General features: G+C 36.2%; 1 non-coding gene across 1 annotated transcript; it reads left to right on the top strand.

Moving 5' to 3' along the window:
* The first annotated feature begins 12,821 nt into the window (after positions 1-12,821).
* On the top strand, positions 12,822-12,894 carry TRNAR-CCG (transfer RNA arginine (anticodon CCG)). Its single transcript has one exon. It is a non-coding gene; the product is annotated as a tRNA-Arg (tRNA).
* The last annotated feature ends 1,353 nt before the right edge of the window (positions 12,895-14,247 follow it).

Below are 14,247 nucleotides of genomic sequence, written 5' to 3'. Positions count from 1 at the left end.
ATGCATTCCTCTTGGAATGAAAATTAGTACAGCTATTTTGGAGAGTATTTTAACATGGCGTGTTAAAATGTAATGTAAATGTATAGCATGACCCAGCAATTCCACTTCACATCCAAACAAAAATGGGCTCAAAAGGGAAATTCGCAGAATGTTTACTACAGTATTTTTTGTAGAAGCAGAGAGCTGGAAATAATCTGGGTGTTTCCAACAAAGAGAACAGTTAAATAAAATATAGTTTCCTTGTACTATAGAACAGGCTGCAGTGGTAGCAGTTCAAAGCAATGAATGATATTTATATGCTAATGTGGACTGAAAATTGTAGTATCAAGTGGAAAATTAAGATATGGAAAATAGATCTATGACACAATGTGACATACATAGAGGCAAAATAAATAGAGATGGGTTAAAACTTCCAGTTTCTGGAGCCAGATAATCTGGGTATGACTTCTTGTTAGGTGTGTAACCTAGGGCAAATCACATAACTTCTCTGTGCCTCTGTTTCTCATCTGTAAATGGAGAAAATAATAGTACCTACACCATAAAATTGTTTTAAGAATTTAAATGAGTCAATATATGAAAAACACTTTGAAGAGTGCTTCACACATATTAAGACCTGAACAATTCTTAAAACTGTTTATTATTTATTTTAAGATATATTTAAAACATATACATACACCCACCAGTACTATATATTTTTGAAAAGATCTATCTCTGTATTTCCCTGATAATATATGAAAGTGAGAATGTAGTTAAGGGCAGGATGGGTGTAAAATAAAATAAAATGTAGGAAATAAATAAAATCAAATATAAAATATGAGAGAGGACTTGTAAAGATTGATGATCATAGAGTCCCATGAATGGAAGAGCATGATGAACTAAACTATCCTCGATTGAAATCTAAACAAAACAAATCTGCTATTTTAACTACAACTGTATTCAGGCTTGTCCAGAACAACTTGTCACAGTTAGTTGGAATAAAATTTTTGCAAAACTCCTTAACAGCAAAATTCACATTTAATTATGTATCTAGGGAGTGATATCCTAAAACCTTATAGGAAATAATACAAAGACACTCTATCAAAATTCAAAGTTCCTCAATCTCACCACAACAGTATATACATAGGAACTTCTGATGGTAAAATAAATTATTTTCCGGTTTGTAGAAAGGGAAAGGAAAATTGAGTTTGCCCTTTAGAGTATAAGCATCTACTACTTTTTAATATCTTTAACCCTAGCAACTATACACATGCCTGACACTTAGTATACTCTCAATTATTATCTGCTGAGTTAATGAACAGATATTATAAGCAGAGATATTTACCCCTCTCTAACTGGTGGATTTTGCTTGCATATTTAAGAGCTCATTCTCTCCTAGGGATCCAGTTGTCATTACTTCACGAATAAGAAACTGAATCATAATGCTTTATGATCTCTGTCTCCATGCCTGTGCTGAGTTGCCCAATTAATGAAGCCTGACAGATGCAGATACAGTTCCCTTCTGTCCCCAGGCCAATGACAATGACCCTGGTAGCATATTAGATGCCTTTAGACAATGGATAGAGTCAGCACTTTGTTTTCTGTTTTAAGCCCATTATCTAAAATGGATAAAGTGAGGACTCAGGCCTGAACTTAACTGCTCCCCATTTCCTCTCTGCCAAGTCAGAGTGATGAGATTTGTGCAATATCATTGAGATTATGCCCTCATTTCGCTCTGAATTTGTTGCGAACTATAACAACTAATTATATTCTCATAAGTGTCTTCCCCGTGGTTGACAACACTCTACTCACTATGACCTCAATGGGATTTAATGTCCCCCACAACCCCATTTGTGCTTAGAGTCTGCTATGGTGGGTACTAGCTCCCAGACCAGTGCCCTTAGATATTTAGTGGGTGTGAATCAGAACAAAGCTTTTTTATTCCACATCTGTGGGTGCAAAGTTCTGGTCCTGGAACTGTCAGTTCAAATTTTGGTCATGTCAACTCCCAGGTCAATCCCCACTTCCTGCCTGCCTGATTCCCATACTGACTTGTGATTGGGTCTGCATGTAACATGATAAATTGTCTATGTAAATGTGTCTGCTAAAGTTTTCTTTTCAATTATCAAAGATAAGCAACCCCAGCAGAACTCTGACTGCTAATTAAAACAGAACATATGCCGATGAATACGTTTGTCTTAATATGTAACTATAATAAGTTGCATTTTTTCCCTAGTGAGAATAATCATTGTCCCCAGTATTTGAAGGAAATAAAACTTCAGAGAATCTTCCCATTAAAAGGCACTTCAATAATACATAATGATAAAATGTTTTGTACTGTATAAAACATCAACATTAACAATCTTTTTATCTCATCTTACTCTTCCTGTACATTTAGTAAAACTGTTAAAAATGGTTTTGAAATTTATTTACTGCATAGATCTGACTCAGTAATTAAATTTACCACTTATGCTTTCAATATGCATATCAGTTACTAATCGCGGAATGATAGCTATGATGAAAGTACTGTAATAGTAATAGCTTTTGATGTTGAAATATATCTTAGGATCAACAGAAAGTGTTAAAAGCATATCTTAATTTCTCTCGCAGTAGATAGTGACACCACCTACCACTAACGATCGCTGTGAGAGTTAAGTGCTTAATGCATATTATATATGATTATCAATACATACTACAGTGCTGTACAACGTGTAAGAGAAAATACTCAGCACAACTTCATATTAAAATATGAAAGCAAAAAAAGTGTAATGTGATGTTAAATGTATTCATTCAGGAGTTATGTATTTTATAATAGTAGGGGAGAATATTTTCACCTTCCTGTGGGTTTTCATTGAAGCTGGCTGATCTAAGCACTCTCTCTGTGAACACACTATTCAGGGCTTTAGAGCTGACATTTCACAAGATTTCCTTCTGACATCTCCTGTGGTGGACATTACCAGCGGTCATAAGACACAATACCCATCACATCATGCTATGGAAGAGAATAACATGACACATTGCTTCCCATGTTGGAATGTTTAATGCAGTTTGCCCCTTCTTTTAAAACTGAGAACAGCATTTACAGTAATCAGGATGGATTTTGCTTTGGTGTTTTTTTTTTTTTTTTCTTCTTTTCTGTTAAGAGGTATAAGTTGTATCTTTTAAATTGATATTTGTTACATAGCCTTTGTCTCCTCTACAAGAATTCAAACTGGAAGGTTTATTTTATGCACTGGCTTGTTTATTTTTTTATTTTTATTTTATTTTTTTAACATCTTTATTGGAGTATAATTGCTTTACAGTGGTGTGTTAGTTTCTGCTTTATAACAAAGTGAATCAGCTATACATATACATATATCCCCATATCTCTTCCTTCTTGCATCTCCCTCCCTCCCACCCTCCGTATCCCACCCCTCTAGGTGGTCACAAAGCACCAAGCTGATCTCCCTCTGCTATGCGGCTCCTTCCCACTAGCTATCTATTCTACATATGGTAGTGTATATATGTCCATGCCACTCTCTCACTTTGCGCCAGTTTACCCTTCCCCCTCCCTGTATCCTCAAGTCCATTCCCTAGTAGGTCTGCATCTTTATTCCCATCTTGCCCCTAGGTTCTTCATGACCATTTTCTTTTCTTTTTTTAGATTCCATATATACGTGTCAGCATACAGTATTTGTTTTTCTCTTTCTGACTTACTTCACTCTGTGTGACAGTCTCTAGGTCCATCCACCTCACTACAAAAAACTCAGTCTCATTCTTTTTTATGGCTGAGTAATATTCCATTGTATATATGTGCCACATCCTCTTTATCCATTCATCTGTCGATGGACACTTAGGTTGCTTCCATGTCCTGGTAAATAGAGCTGCAATGAACATTGTGGTACATGACTCTTTTTGAATTATGGTTTTCTCAGGGTATACGCCCAGTAGTGGGATTGCTGGGTCATGTGGTAGTTCTATTTTTAGTTTTTTTAAGGAACCTCCATACTATTCTCCATAGTGTCTGTATCAATTTACATTCCCACCAAAAGTGCAAGAGGGTTCCCTTTTCACCACACCCTCTCCAGCATTTATTGTTTGTAGATTTTTTGATGATGGCCACTCTGACCGGTGTGAGATGATATCTCATTGTAGTTTTGATTTACATTTCTCTAATGATTAATGATGTTGAGCATTCTTTCATGTGCTGGTTGGCAATCTGTATATCGTCTTTGGAGAAATGTCTATTTAAGTCTTCTGCCCATTTTTGGATTGGGTTGTTTGTTTTTTAAATACTGAGCTGCATGAGCTGCTTGTAAATTTTGGAGATTAATCCTTTGTCAGTTGCTTCATTTGCAAATATTTTCTCCCATTCTGAGGGTTGTCTTTTGGTCTTGTCTATGGTTTCCTTTGCTGTGCAAAAGCTTTTAAGTTTCATTAGGTTCCATTTGTTTATTTTTGTTTTTATTTCCATTTCTCTAGGACGTGGGTCAAAAAGGATCTTGCTGTGATTTATGTCATAGAGTGTTCTGCCTGTTTTCCTCTAAGACTTTGATGGTGTCTGGCCTTACATTTAGGTCTTTAATCCATTTTGAGTTTATTTTTCTGTATGGTATTAGGGAGTGTTCTAATTTCATTCTTTTACATGTAGTTGTCTAGTTTTCCCAGCACCACTTATTGAAGAGGCTCTCCTTTCTCCACTGCATATTCTTGCCTCCTTTATCAAAGAGAAGGTGACCATATGTGCATGGGTTTATGTCTGGGCTTTCTATCCTGTTCCATTGATCTATATTTCTGTTTCTGTGCCAGTACCATACTGTCTTGATTACTGTAGCTTTGTGGTATAGTCTGAAGTTAGGGGGCCTGATTTCTCCAGGTCCGTTTTTCTTTCTCAAGATTGCTTTGGCTATTTGGGGTCTTTTGTGTTTCCATACAAATTGTGAATTTTTTTGTTCTAGTTCTGTGAAAAATGCCAGTGGTAATTTGATATGGATTGCATTGAATCTGCAGATTGCTTTGGGTAGTAGAGTCATTTTCACAATATTGATCCTTCCAATCCAAGAACATGGTATATCTCTCCATCTATTTGTATCATCTTTAATTTCTTTCATCAGTGTCTTATAGTTTTCTGCATACAGGTCTTCTGTCTCCTTAGGTAGGTTTATTCCTAGGTATTTTATTCTTTTTGTTGCAGTAGTAAATGGGAGTGTTTTCTTAATTTCACTTTCAGATTTTTCATCATTAGTGTATAAGAATGAAAGAGATTTCTGGGCATTAATTTTGTATCCTGCTACTTTACCAATTTCATTGATTAGCTCTAGTAGGTTTCTGGTAGTATCTTTAGGATTCTCTGTGTATAGTATCATGTCATCTGCAAACTATGACAGCTTTACTTCTTCTTTTCCAATTTGGATTCCTTTTATTTCTTTTTCTTCTCTGATTGCTGCTGCTAAAACTTCCAAAACTATGTTGAATAATAATGGTGAGAGTGGGCAACCTTGTCTTGTTCCTGATCTTAGTGGAAATGGTTTCAGTTTTTTACCCTTGAGGATGATGTTGGCTGTGGGTTTGTCATATATGGCCTTTATTATGTTGAGGAAAGTTCCCTCTATTCCTACTTTCTGGAGGGTTTTTATAAAAAATTGGTTTTGAATTTTGTCGGAAACTTTCTCTGCATCTATTGAGATGATCATATGGTTTTTCTCCTTCAATTTGTTAATATGGTGTATCACGTTGATTCATTTGCGCATATTGAAGAATCCTTGCATTCCCGGGATAAACCCCACGTAATCATAGTGTATGATCCTTTTAATGTGCTGTTGGATTCTGATTGCTAGTATTTTGTTGAGGATTTTTGCAACTATATTCATCAGTGATATTGGCCTGTAGTTTTCTTTCTTTGTGACATCTTTGTCTGTTTTTGGTATCAGAGTGATGGTGGCCTCATAGAATGAGTTTGAGAGTGTTCCTCCCTCTGCTATATTTTGGAAGAGTTTGAGAAGGATAGGTGTTAGCTCTTCTCTAAATGTTTGATAGAATTCGTCTGTGAAGCCATCTGGTCCTGGGCTTTTGTTTGTTTCAAGATTTTTAATCACAGTTTCAATTTCAGTGCTTGTGATTCGTCTGTTCATATTTTCTGTTTCTTCCTGGTTCAATCTCAGAAGTTTTGCATTTCTAAGAATTTGTCCATTTCTTCCACCTTGTCCATTTTATTGGCATATACTTGCTTGTAGTCATCTCTCATGATTCTTTTTATTTCTGCAGTGTCAGTTGTTACTTCTCCTTTTTCATTTCTAATTCTATTGATTTGTGTCTTCTCCCTTTTTTTCTTGATAAGTCTGGCTAATGGTTTATCAATGTTGTTTATCTTCTCAAAGAACCAGCTTTTAGTTTTATTGATCTTTGCTATCACTTCCTTCATTTCTTTTTCATTTATTTCTGGTCTGATCGTTATGATTTCTTTCCTTCTGCTAACTTTGGGGTTTTTTTGTGCTTCTTTCTCTAATTGCTTTAGGTGTAAGGTTAGATTGTTTATTTGAGATGTTTCTTGTTTCTTAAGGTAGGCTTCTATACCTATAAACTTCCCTCTTAGAACTGCTTTTGCTACATCCCTTCGGTTTAGGGTCGCTGTGTTTTCATTGTCATTTGTTTGTAGGTATTTATTGATTTCCTCTTTGATTTCTTCAGTGATCTCTTGGTTATTAAGTAGTGTGCTGTTTAGACTCCATGTGTTTGTATTTCTTACAGATTTTTTCCTGTAATTGATATCTAGTCTCATAGTGTTGTGGTTGGAAACGATACTTGATACGATTTACATTTTCTTAAATTTACCAAGGCTTGATTTGTGACTCAAGATATGATCTATCCTGGAGAATGTTCCATGAGCACTTGAGAAGAATGTGTATTCTGTTGTTTTTGGGTGGAATGTCCTTTAAATATCAATTAAGTCCATCTTGTTTAATGTATCATTTAAAGCTTGTGTTTCCTTATTTATTTTCATTTTGGATGATCTGTCCATTGGTGAAAGTGGGGTGTTAAAGTCCCCTACTATGATTGTGTTACTGTTGATTTCCCCCTTTATTGCTGTTAGCATTTGCCTGATGTATTGAGGTGCTCCTATGTTGGGTGCATTGGCTTGTTTATTTAATGTGCATTGTAAATTATTCTGTCACCATATTATCTAATAAATGATATTGCTTGATGTTCACATGGTTCTTGCTACTCAAGACTGCAAACATAATTCATGGGAAATCAGAAAATCTCTGTGAAATAGTACACCCAATGTTTATCAATAATGACATTTCAAAAAAATATATAGTTGATATTTTAAAATTCCATTTCTGAGAGAGTAAAAGTCAAAAGAGATTTCAGCAGATCATTTTGAACAGGTATAGTTTCATTTTACCGAAGCCAGATCTATATATAAACTTGGAGTGCATAGTGAATTTAGACGAGGTTGTTTTGTTTATATTCCCTATATCTGCTGAAAGATTCTTGCTTTTCTATAGTAATTTAAGCTATTGCAGACATATGAATTCTTAGAAATTGCATACAGCATCTGGGACTAATGATAGAGCCCAAAATTGGGAACCTAAATACATTTTACCTTATATAGTAATGTATAACAATCTAAATTTGTAGATCCACATAGTTTATTTCTTTAAAAAAGAGTTAATGGTTTCCTGAATCACATCAAGAATGGTAAGAAATTGTAAAACAAATAAATCCTTTTTTTTTCAAATAATCACATTTTATGTTTTATTTAGTTCTTGAGACAGCATGGTATACTGCCAAATAGCATAGGTGCTAGTGCCACAATATCGAGTGATAATTCTAACTTGCTACTGCAGATTATTTAACTTCCTATATATTAAATTCCTTATGCCTAAAGTAAGAATAATAACAGTACTCAATGGATGGGCTCCTGTGAGGATTAAGTGTGTTAATACAGGTAAACCACATGGAAGAGTGATAATATGCAATAAGCGCTCAATATAACTCAAAAGCCAATATGAAGAACAAAGTAGGATAAATATTTGCAATAATATGACAGTTTTTCCCACTAAACCTATTAGAAATACTTAAGATAGATCAATGAATAAAAGACATAAATAGATAATTCAAAAAGGAGGACATATATTGTTTAGGGGAAAAGTAAACTTCATTGGTAAAGAAATACATATGAAAAAATAATTTTTATTTTTTAAAGTAGCATAGATATGGGAAAATACAAGAATGTACTATGCAAGAAGTTTACACTTTTACGTTTAATGTTCTTGCATAATGCTAGTGGGAGTGAAAATTTGTATAATCATTTTGGAAATCAATCTAACTATATTTATAATGAAAGGTAAAGTCTCCTTATTTGACCTAAAAATAATATTTTGTAATTTTGCTTTAGGTTAAAAAACTTTAGGCAAAATGATAGATAGTACAACATAATTTGTAACTGTAAATTTTTGAAACAATGTAAAAGTCCAAAAGTAATTGTTAGTATATTAGTTTAATTTCAATTATTAAAATGTACTTAGTGAAAAATAACATGAATTCTGCTTATATGATGAGTAATTTAAAAAAGAATACAATGTAGACTATGTGATAAGGATCACAGTTAAGTGAAACAAGGAAATAAAAGTACACATAGATACAAGGCTGAGAGAAATGCAGCAAAATATAATTAAAAGCTATTTATAGATAAAAATAAAAAATGATTTGTTAACTATTTATATCTTTGTAAATGTTCTGTATTTTATATACTGAGCATGTTCAATTTACAAAATAAAAAAGGAAACTTTAGGAAGAAAAATAATATTTCATAAACATTTAAATTACTTTTAATTAATCATTCATAATTATTTAAATTACCAAAAAGAATTTTTGATATAAAATTAATTCAATGCTGTAGGAAAGATTCAGATCTCATTTTTAATCTGTATATTTCTAGTAATAAAAGATAACTACAGGGCTTCCCTGGTGGCACAGTGGTTGAGAGTCCGCCTGCCGATGCAGGGGACGCGGGTTCGTGCCCCGGTCCGGGAGGATCCCACATGCCGCGGAGCGGCTGGGCCCGTGAGCCATGGCCACTGAGCCTGCACGTCCGGAGCCTGTGCTCCGCAACGGGAGAGGCCGCAACGGTGAGAGGCCCGTGTACCGCAGGAAAAAAAAAAAAAAGCTAGCATCAGAATATCATGTCACTGATTAAAAAACACTGCATTCATTTTCATAATAGTCGCAATGGATTTCATGTAGATATCTTAATTTTAAACTTTATTTATTCAATTATTTATTTTCAACTCATTTTATTGATCAGGAAGTTGAAGTTCAGAATGGTAAAAGGAGTGGCCTCAGGTAACTCAGCTCATCAGTGGTAAAACTGGAACCCAGGGATATTCTGACATAAAATGAATGTGTCTTGCTTTATCATATGTGAGGTGCCACTTGTCTCTTATTTGCAGGAATTAAAGGGAAATAGAATGGGGAAAAATATCATACCAGTTTTGTTATTTATTCAAGAGGCATTTATTGAGCTTAACATGCATCAGATTATGTGATAAATACTGACATTGAAAGGTGGGTAAATCATAATCCCTAAATCCATGAATCTTGAAGTTATTAGGGTGACAAACATTTAAACAAATATAAAAAATGTCATCCTGGAAGTATGTGCCAAATATGTGTAGGAAAAGTCCTTTTGAAAATGTGTGCCAAGTACAGTGGAGACACAAGAGTGTCAACCTGGGGAATCTTGGAAGGCTTCCTAGAGGTGGTGATCTATGAACAGGATTTCACCAGACTGAGGAGGAAGTACAGGAAGAAAGATACAAATGAGGTGGCACTTTAGAGGAGCAGCAGTTAATTCTATAAACTGGAACCACAGCATGCTGAAGGGTAGTAAATAAGGCTGGGGACATGAATAAACACAGACTGTCATTGTAGATTTATAGAGATTAAAATATATAGAGTAGAGGAAAGAATAGTAGACTAAAAAGCAGGAGAATTTGTTTCCAGTTTCGACTTTGTTTTATAAGCAGATATCTTGAGTCCTTCATATGCTGGGCACTGTGCTAATTGTATAACTTACAGCAATCAGCAAGAACAAATAAAAACCCTGCTTCGATGGAGCTCATAGTCTAGTGAATAAACATACAGTCAAAAATATTTTCAACACATATTATAGTTGCTAAGTGGTATTTGGGAGGGAGGGAGGTGTGCAAGGAACTAAAGCCGTGTGCAGGAGTTATTAGTGATATTTGAGTTCAACTCTATAACCTGTAGGAGTTAGATTTAAGGATAAGGTGGAAGTTTCTATAGAGCAAGAAATCAGCATTTATCAATACAAAACCCAGGGGCACGCAAGAACATGCTGAGGTCAGTAACGTAGAGGACACCACTTGAGAAGGAGAGGTGAGAAGAGTTCAAGCTGGAAATCAGAAGTGGCCATATCAGTCACAGACTTGAAATGGAAATTAAGGGGCTACTTAAGGCAGTGGGAAGCCTTAGAGATTTTATGGCATGAAGAGTACATTTTTGAATGAGTTCTCATTTGTTAATGTGGAGAATGGATTGCAAAAGGCAAATCTAAAGACAGTGATACACACTTAGGTAGGTGTGTAGCAAACAAAGGAAGAGATAGCAGCAGCCTTGAGTCACTAGGGTCATAAGAGTAAGGAAGTCAATTTTACTTAACCTCTCTGAGCCTCAGGTTGATCTGCTAGCAAATAAAGATGTTGGGCTAGATGGACTCAAGTTAGCTTTCTGATGGAAAAATGTGCCCCAGAGTTTTTAGCTCATGTACTACAATGAAAGGAGCATCTCATCCGCACATGGACATTCACAGAGCAATGCAAAAACATTTTGACCTAACACATAGCTCTGAGGGACTAGGCTGTGTGAGTTTGAAAGAGAAAGATAAAAATCAGCCACAAGAGAAAGCAGGAAAGCGAATAAAATGAAATATCTGCTGGGAACTTTCACACAGGCTCATCTGTGAAGACTCCTAGGGGAAACAAACAAACCAGAACACTGACATTTTCATCAGAAAACCCCAAACCACATGAAAACTACCTCCTTCCAGGTTTATGCACAAATTTCAGACCAAAGAGATTTCATTCAGATTTGTGGAATGTTTTCCCCTGAGCCCAGGAACATTTCATTAAAGCAAAAAGAGAAACCTGTAATCTGGTCTAGAGAGGATGCTTTCTCCAGGTTGACTGTTCAGCTCCTTGCTCTGTGTGCTCGCAGTTCAACAAGGAGTGGGGGTATAAGTGTAGGTGTTTGGCTCTCCTGTGCTATTGCATGAAAAATCAGAGTAAGGATAGGATTTTTTTAGTATCTGATGTAATATCCAGGTTCTTGCCAGTTTTTAGTGATAATGGAAAAAGGACTGGATAGGAGTCCTCACCTGGCCTTTTCATTCTTACACACCTCTCCCCAGCTCTGTCCGCCCCCCATAACTTCTGTCTTTTGCCTACAGGGGCCAGTACACCTTTGTTTCCACTTGGTTGTCAGAATTTATTCAGTCCTGCGACCTGCTGGGCTCAGCTCCTGCTCATTCTAGCCTCTTCTGCATTCTGCCCTGTTCATACTTAAAGGAGTTAGGATTAGATATATAAAGTCCTAAGCTTCAAGGGCCCTTTAAGAATCATATAACTCAACATCTTTACCTTACTTCTAAAGCAACTGAGTTTTAAGTCTATGGCATTCTCTGCCTTCTCAACCCTGTCCTGAACCAGGACTGAATAAATAGGAAAAGGATGCTACATGCCAAGTCTCTCATTGAATACAGCTCCTTCCACGGCATTGGTCCTTCTATTACCACAGAGGCTTTACCTTTACTACTATTGTGAATTTAATGTAAGGAAATACAGTGGTATTTCTGTTCATGAAATTTTATAATTCACGTATTAGTGTTTTTCCTGAATTTTAGAATACAATGTACCATGTCTTCACAGGATTTTAGCTGGTGGTTAAGGTGAAATTGTTGAAAATTAATTCAGAAAAGCATCAGTTTTTACGAACATTATAGGTATTATCAATGTCTTCATTTGCTGTGCTCCATAATGCTTCATTTATTATATTTTTATGGTTTCTCTGACAATCTCCACTCATATATCTCATTTCATGCCTGCCTTCTTTTATACTACAGGCATCTATACTATAAGCAGGGCCCATGTATTCTTCACTTTTTGTGTTCTAAACCTCTAAGATTATATCTAGCAAATAGAAAGGGCTGAGTGAATAGTTGCAGAGCAAACACTTTTTTTTCTTTGAACTGGAGATACAGTGCCACCTATATTAAATAAAGCAGTATAAAAATCCTGAAAAAGTACATATATCAATGAATTTCTGCAAGGTATCTTAATTGGGCTTCCCTGGTGGCGCAGTGTTGAGAGTCCACCTGCTGATTCAGGGGACACGTGTTCGTGCCCCGGTCCGGGAAGATCCCACATGCCGTGGAGCGGCTGGGCCCGTGAGCCATGGCCTCTGAGCCTGCGCGTCCAGAGCCTGTGCTCCGCAGCAGGAGAGGCCACAACAGTGAGAGGCCCGCGTACCGCTAAAAAAAAAAAGATATCTTAATTTTAGAGCTCTTGTGCATATTGAGAACTGAGAGAAATTTGAAGAAATGACTTAGACAACTTTTAATATGTTTCTAATTTCTTTATATAAAACCAGGAGAGAAACAAAATAGTAAAAGAAGCAGGATCACTTAAATTGTGTATTCTCTCATTTATTAAAGGTATTATGGAGTTTTAAGAAATACTGGCTTGAACTGGTTTATCCATCTAACAAAAGAAATTGTATGTCTATCTAGGATACGCAAAAAAATTCTGTGAGTTTTAATTTGTGTAAGACAATAATGAGGGACTTCCCTGGTGGTCCAGTGGCTAAGACTGTGCACTCCGAATGCAGAGGGCCCAGGTTCGATCCCTGGTCAGGGAACCATATCCTGCATGCTGCAACTGAAGATCCAGCATGCCACAACTAAAAGATTCTGCATGACACAACGAAGATTCCACCCACGGCAACGAAGGTCCCACGTGTCACAAGTAAGACCTGGAGCAGCCAAATAAATAAATAAATATTTTTTAAAAAGACAATAATGAGCATAGTCTTTAGCAATAATTATGCTACATATACCTACTTCAATTTCTACATTTCCAACTACCCTTTATCTATCCAAGGATGAAACCAATTTCTCAACAACAGATGTGTAGATGTGTAGTGAACACGGCTCTTAGACATATAGTAATATTTGTCGTATTGTAATTCCAAGTCTTCCTACACTGAAATGATTGCTGTTAAATAAGGAAAGACAATTGTTTTTAAGACTGAGGAAGCAGCAATTTATTTGTCTCCTGGATTTGGTATTAAAAAGAGGCTTTGGATAAGGCTTTTGGATTATTAAACTACTGACTAGTACTGTAAACACATATTATTTTTTAAATTGGGGTATAGTTGCTTTACAATGTTGTATTCATTTCTGCTGTACAATGAAGTGTATCAGCTATACGTGTGTATATATATCCCCTCCCTCTTGGGCCTCCCTCCCACCCCTACCCCCATCCCATCCATCTAGGTCACCATAGAGCACTGAGCTGAGGTCCCTGCACTATACAGCAGGTTCCAACTAGCTATCTTTTTCACACATGGTAGTGTATATATGTCAATCCCAATCTCCCAGTACATCCTACTCCCCTCCCCCCATCCACATATTTGTTCTTTACATCTGCGTCTCTATTCCTGCCCTGCAAATAGGTGCATCTATACCATTTTTCTACATTCCACATATATACATTAATATACGATATCTGTTTTTCTCTTTCTGACTTACTTCACTTTGTATGACAGACTCTAGATCCATCCATGTCTCTGCAAGTGACACAATTTCGTTCCTTTTTATGGCTGAGTAATATTCCATGGTATATATGTGCCACATCTTCTTTATCCATTCATATGTTGATGGACACTTAGGTTGCTTCCATGACCTGGCTATTGTAAATAGTGCTGCAATGAACATTGGGGTGCATGTGTCTTTTTGAATTATGGTTTTCTCAGTGTATATGCCCAGTAGTGGGATTGCTGGGTCGTATGGTAGTTCTATTTTTAGTTTTCTAAGGAACCTCCATACGGTTCTCCATAGTGGCTGTATCACTTTACATTCCCACCAACAGGGCAGGAGGGTTCCCTTATTGAATCATCACCTAAAGCTGTAAACTGGAGGCAGTGAAGAGTCCCATCAGCAGACTCTGGCTGAAATTTCCTTTGGATCGTGCCAGAAAAATTTATCCTGGG

This window comes from Phocoena phocoena, chromosome 5 (genome assembly GCF_963924675.1).
Source record: "Phocoena phocoena chromosome 5, mPhoPho1.1, whole genome shotgun sequence".
Lineage (NCBI taxonomy): Eukaryota > Metazoa > Chordata > Mammalia > Artiodactyla > Phocoenidae > Phocoena > Phocoena phocoena.
The sequence above is the reverse complement of the archived record's forward strand: the minus strand, read 5'-3'. Positions and strand labels throughout refer to the sequence as shown.